Below are 6,222 nucleotides of genomic sequence, written 5' to 3'. Positions count from 1 at the left end.
AACCACTAGCTTATTCTTTGGATATAATGAAATAATAATGAGTGGTGAGGTATTCTTCTTCTCACCGAGAGCTCCACCAAACCTGTGTCTCTTGTTGCACTGCACTGCACCACGCACTCGCATGCACACACTCCCGCGTGCTCGGACTTTGAGTACAAGATAAGGTTCAAAGCTTTAACAGAGAGTGAAATTCAACGAGTACTAGCGTTTTCAAAGAGCTTTTATTGTAGTGTTATCTTCAACAATAGACAGGGCATTTGGACTGTGTGTGGGAAAAAATTGGCAACGTTAAGTTCTAGTAGCACTACAACAAACACACAGGTAGCGTTAAGCAAGAAAATTGGTAACACTGTGAAGTGAAAAAAGCATAGCGCTAATGATTTTATGCAAGCAATATTCAAATTTTGAGTTGCACAGCAGATAGCTCTAATAGTTTTTGAAACAACATTGAAAAATTTTCAGCTCTGTGGAGTGCTACAGAGAGGAAGAAGGCAAAGCTACAAAGAGAGTGAGCAAGGAGAGGTGTACGCAATCGACACAAGCAATTCCACAAGAGTGCGTGTGTACATGCATACACACACACACACACACACACACACACACACACACACCTTTGAGAAAGAGGAGAAGCGAGAGAAAAGAGAGGAAAGTTCTCAGTCGTGGTCTCTCTCTCTCTCTCTCTCTCTCTCTCTCTCTCTCTCTCTCAGCATTACCATGGAGGAGATCAAGGGAGGGAGGATTCGGCACACACATAGATCAGCTTGGTGTTCTCCATACACACACTTTAGCACTCTCGACATCGACATCAAATCAGCCTGGCGTTCTTACACACACATACATAGATTTTCATCTTTCAGCACTCTCGGCATCTGCATCGATGCTCTAGGCATCGGCATTGGCATCGACAAGTAGTTTTTGACACACACATGAGTAATGATCTTGGTGTATGCTCTTTGGGGTTTAGAGATCTATTTTCTTTGAGTTTTTCACCATAGCCATGTCAGCTTATAGATACAGGTGGAGACAAGTTCACATGTGCTCGTTTGCTACAGGAGTTTCCCTCTTCCCTACAGGTTTTAGAGAGCTTGTTACTGCATACTTGTTTTGACACATGCATGGCATCTGTGGTCCCATGCTTAGCCTAGTTGGCTATGGTTTACAGATTCATGTTGTAGTGGGAGCATGCATCAATTTTATGCATGATTAGCACTTGTGCTGCTACTGTGCTCTGTTGAGAGCAATTTTTTCACTTCCCGTAGGGTGAGCCATTAGTACAGATTGCTTGCACCATTTTCACATCTGTTTGTGTGCAGATCTTGCTAAACTAGAAGGGGCTCACGTTATATGTATGTTGAGTTTTGGATACTGCCAATATATGATGCTTGTGGAGCCGATTTGGGTTGATTTTTTTTGGAAGTTACCCGACCGTATTTGAGACTCTATCCGGAAGAGCTCTTTTTGAGACTGTGGCTAGTCTTTGAGTCTGCATAGCATGAGGGATTTTGAAGCCAAGCTATGGGGGCCGGGTTACCCAGTGTGAGGTGGATTAGTTTGATGGAGATCTCCTTTGGTGGCCTTGCCATAGTTATGTATAGACGGGTATATGTGCTTTGACATTGAGTTCGTAGTCATCCAACAGTTTATTTGAGCAGTACATGCAAGTCATGGACAATCGGACACTTGTCTACACAATTTGGCACGTTTTCATGGGAAACTACCTCTTGTAGGCTTGTTTTGACCTTCCTCTTTCTCTCTCTCACTACCTCTCTGCACCATGGGAAGGGCCCCTCCACTAGCACTAGCTCTAGTGCTAGTGGGAGATCCCTTTGCCGTCAAACATTGGGTCCCTTAGAGGGCGTGGGAACGGCACTACAAGCTACCACATCACGACTGCATGCCACTTCCAGACAATGTTATTTGCGTCCACTACAATCACCACAACATCATCAAACTTACCACCTAACGCCATCGGGCCACTGCGCACACTAGCGTGTAGCGCTCAAGGGCTCACCGCGATCACCACGGGAGGAGGACACTTCCCTCACTCTCCCACCTCATGTGTCTTATGGAGGGCGCCCCCCAGCCTATGTAGTGTGACATCCTTGGTTTGGAATTTGCATATGGAATCATCTTTTAGCCACGTGGTGGCCACTGGCCAGCTCCTCCTTGGGGTGGTCAAAACCACTTACAAAACACATAAATAGCCAACTTTTCCTTTCCCTTCAATGCCTTGCCACATCCTGCTTAGTGGTTGAAATCCCCAAACCGTAAGGATCCCTAAAAAATCCACCTTGTCAACCTCTAATTTTCTGGTCCCTTCCACTTTTTGCCTACACCATGACCTTGAATTTAGAGCCCAAAGTTGGCAAAAAACCACTTGCACCCACTTTTTTGGCACCATCTCTCAACTTCGATTCATCGTATCTTGCTGATCGAGCATCCGATTGACAAGCTGCCACTTGCTGCTGACTCCACATGACATACCCCACCTTCCAAACCTTGGTCAAACCCCAAAAAAACTATAGATGGCATGCCTACCAATGTAGTCCAACTGGGCACATGACTAGCCCCCCTAAAAACTTTCCTTCAACCGGCCATAATTTTATCATTTGAGCTCCAATGGCCAATCAAAGAAGACCAGCATGCTCCATAGCATAAGCACTTCACATCCATCACCTCAACCCAATTTTCACCACCTGTCCTATCCGTCGAGGACCTGCAAACCACTTCAGCTTTGAACTGACATAACTTTCACCTTGTAGCTCCATTTGAGGAGCCACTTAGACCAATGCGCACAACATCTCAAGCTCTACATCCTAAAGCAAAAATCCAAACTTTGTACACCTTTACCTACCAACCCATCTGACCCATTTTGGAGCCCATCTTGCCTTAAAAACCACCTAAGCCGTACATTTCCTCCATCACTTGCCTGCCCTGGTCTTTTGTACTAGCTTTAGCACTCCTTTTCTCTTGCTCAGAGTGTGTGTTGGTGCCGATGGAGGTGTGTACCTGTGGACCATTGTGTGGCATAAAAAGCATGAAATTGAGTGTTGTGTGTGTTGGAGGCGGTGAAACGAGCTGTCAGAGTGAAGTTGTGATGTGTGATAGTCTTCTTGAGCAGGTGTCCGTTGCTTGTGTGCAAGCGATGATCTATTAGTGCAAATTGGTTGTTTTGAAGGTGTTTTCTGAGAGGATAGAGATGTTGTGAATACCATGGGCTATAGAAAGGCATTTTTGTGTGTGTTGGGTCTGTTCCCCATTCCCCCTCTTCGATGCTGATAGCTATGATGGTATGGTGTATTTGGCCAAGGTAAAGAGTAGAAAGGTAAAGCGGAAGCTAGAGTTGGGCTTGTTGAAGCCTGCAAATTATATGCATGTGGAGGCAACAATGTATCCTATGATTCAACCAAAGGTGGTACCAATTGTTCAAAGTGTGGAACCTTTTTAGCTAAGTCCAATGGTCAATTATGCTTTTTGGAAGTGTCCAATTTTTATGGTGTGCCTATGCCAATGGTGGACGAGCTTATCAATGAAGGTAAGCATTCCGCGAAAGAGAACCTGTGTGTTGAAGAGCTTGCTAATGTCAAGTTTCAAGAGCAGCATGAAGAGGTAAAAAAGTATGTTCTCATAGAGGTTGTGCATAAAAAGGTGGCAAAGTGTGGCCAAGTTGCAGATGCCAAGAGCTTGGAAGTGGAGGAGGAGTATGTGCAGAGCCAAGATAATGGTCAAGCTTTTGTGGAGCAAAAAGAGGAGGAAGATGATGATATGAAATTGACATACGGTGATGATGATGAAGATACGAGCTTGAGATTTTGAGAGACAAGTGAGGAGGATAGAGTGGATGAATCTACATGTTATGGCAAGTAGAGAGATTCCGATGATCTCGTGCCGGTAAGAGTGAAGCTGACTTGTTGTGTGTCTGAGAACATGGTGATTAGCAATGTGAAAGAAGAGCACGTTGAAGTGCCAAATCTTGTCAATGTGGATATGCAATCGAAGAGGGCATGCAACACTATGTTGATGGCCATGCTAATGGGAGTTGTGATGGAAAGTGATGTAATGGTGCAATTAGTTCACAGCTTTCTAAAGAAGGGCAAGGCCTCGTCTATGGATAGCCAAGTGAGCCAACAAAGTCAACAAGAGGACAGTGATGAAGAGGAGACCAAGCGAGTTGGTCACCATCCTTGTGCTTCTGATGTGCCAGATGATGAATAGAGGGACCCGCTATAGTTGCCTATGTATTGCTCTACTGATGCCCTGTATACAAGTTCTTTTGATCATGTATGCATTGAAGATGAAGTCGATTGGGGATTTGATTATCTAGTGGGTGAAATGGATGTAGCGACATAGGTACTTGTTGATAGATCTTTGACCAGGATACATGTGATGCGAGGGTTTGCCTGTCCAAAAGGGGAATTACCTTTCGGTAAGCAATTGTCTACTACTATGGGTATGCCAACGGAAGCTGATGTGCAGGTCTCTTTGTACCAACACAGTGCTCGCTAGAGGAGCTTTCATGCACGAAGGTTGTTGCTTTACATGATTGGGAGGGAGGGTCAGGAATATGCATTTGTTGTGAGAGTGATGATGTGCTTGGTATGAAGTGGGCAGTTTTCCATTGGATGCTAGGAGCAGTGAGGATATGTTATGGGTAGTTTATATGTGTGGACGTCTATGTGCTAGGGTGTGGCACTTTATGGGAAGCTGTTTTGCAGGTTGATGGATGTGATCAAAGACAAGTATTTGACCCAAGTGGAAGTCATGTTGTGAAGCAGGGGGTTGGGTAATCCACTTAAGCTAAAGCGGCGGGTAGCAAGAGACAAGATTTGTACATATGGTAGCAGGTTTTAGTTTGTTTATAGTGTTTCTTTTGGTGTGGTAGTTTTTTTAAGGTCAATAAGCCTGTGTGTGGTTGACCACGAATGTTCAGCAAGGGGGTTGGGCAATGATGGTGCAGCTAAAGTGTGTCGACAATAGCAAAGGGCACAAATAGTGATGTGTATGTTAGCATGTGCAAGCTGGAGTGCTAAAGCAAGCACAAAAGACCAAGGCAGGCAAGTGATGGAGGAAATGTACGGCTTATATGCTTTTTTAGGCCAGATGGGCTCCAAAATGGGTCAGATGGGTTGGTAGGTAAAGGTGTCCAAAGTGTCGGATTTTTGCTTGGCATGTAGAGGTTGAGATGATGTGCGAGTTGGTCTAGATGGTTCCTCAAATGGAGCTACACGGTGGTTCAAAGCTGAAGTGGTTTGCAGATCCTCAATAGACATGGTAGGTAGCGATAGGTGGTCAAAGCTAGGTTGAGGTGATGTGAACTGCTCATGCTATGGAGCGTGCCAGCTTTCTCAGATTGGAGATCAAAGCTTGAACAAGAAAATAATGGGTGGTTAAAGTTTTTAGGGAAGTTACTTATGTACCCAATTGACTGCATTAGTAGGTGTGCCATTTGGAGGTTTTTTTGGGCTTGATCACGGTCAAGAAGGTGGGGTTTGTCATGTAGAGTTAGCAAGAAGTGACAACTCTCGTCAATGGAATGCCCAGTCAATGAGATACGGCAAATTGAAGTTGAGAGCTGGTGCCAAAAAAGTGGGCGCAGATGGTTTTTTGCCAAGTTTGGGCTCTCGGTGCGAGGTCACAGTGAAGGCAAAAAACTACGGGGACCAGAAAATTTGAGTTCGGCAAGGTGGATTTCCAAGGGATCCTTATGGCTCGGGATTTCAACCACTGAGCAGGATGTGGCAAGGCATCTTTCATGATAACTAATATCTAATTCTCCTAAATTATTTTCTCATGTTAAACTGATCATTTAATATGGGGAAGTGCTAGGGAGAAAAAGCTAGAATATTGGTTAAGCTGGTAGATCGGCCACACTAGGGATCCAAAGGAGGGAAAGTAGGGATCCAAAGGGGGGGCCATCTGCAAAAGAGCAATGTGCAACAATGGGCTTTAAAGACCCTAAGGTTCAGCCCATTAAGACTTCCAAAATGCTAAGGTTCCAAAACTCAAAGGTTGAGTCCAATGGTCAAGCTTAGAAAAATTGGATGCTTTGTGTGTGTACAGTAAGTCTTCAATGAGTCCTACATAGGAGGGGGCGAGCCCTGAAAGTAGGGGATGAGAGAGAAACACACACACACATTCTCTCTCTCTCTCACACACACAAGCTTCCTTTACACAAAGGGAATGAGGGACACATGTCAGCTCCCTAGCCTAGATGCCCACAAG

The sequence above is a fragment of the Adiantum capillus-veneris genome, chromosome 5 (genome assembly GCF_014529385.1).
Source record: "Adiantum capillus-veneris isolate H3 chromosome 5, ASM1452938v2, whole genome shotgun sequence".
NCBI classification, from domain to species: Eukaryota; Viridiplantae; Streptophyta; class Polypodiopsida; order Polypodiales; family Pteridaceae; genus Adiantum; species Adiantum capillus-veneris.
Note: the sequence above shows the minus strand (reverse complement) of the source record.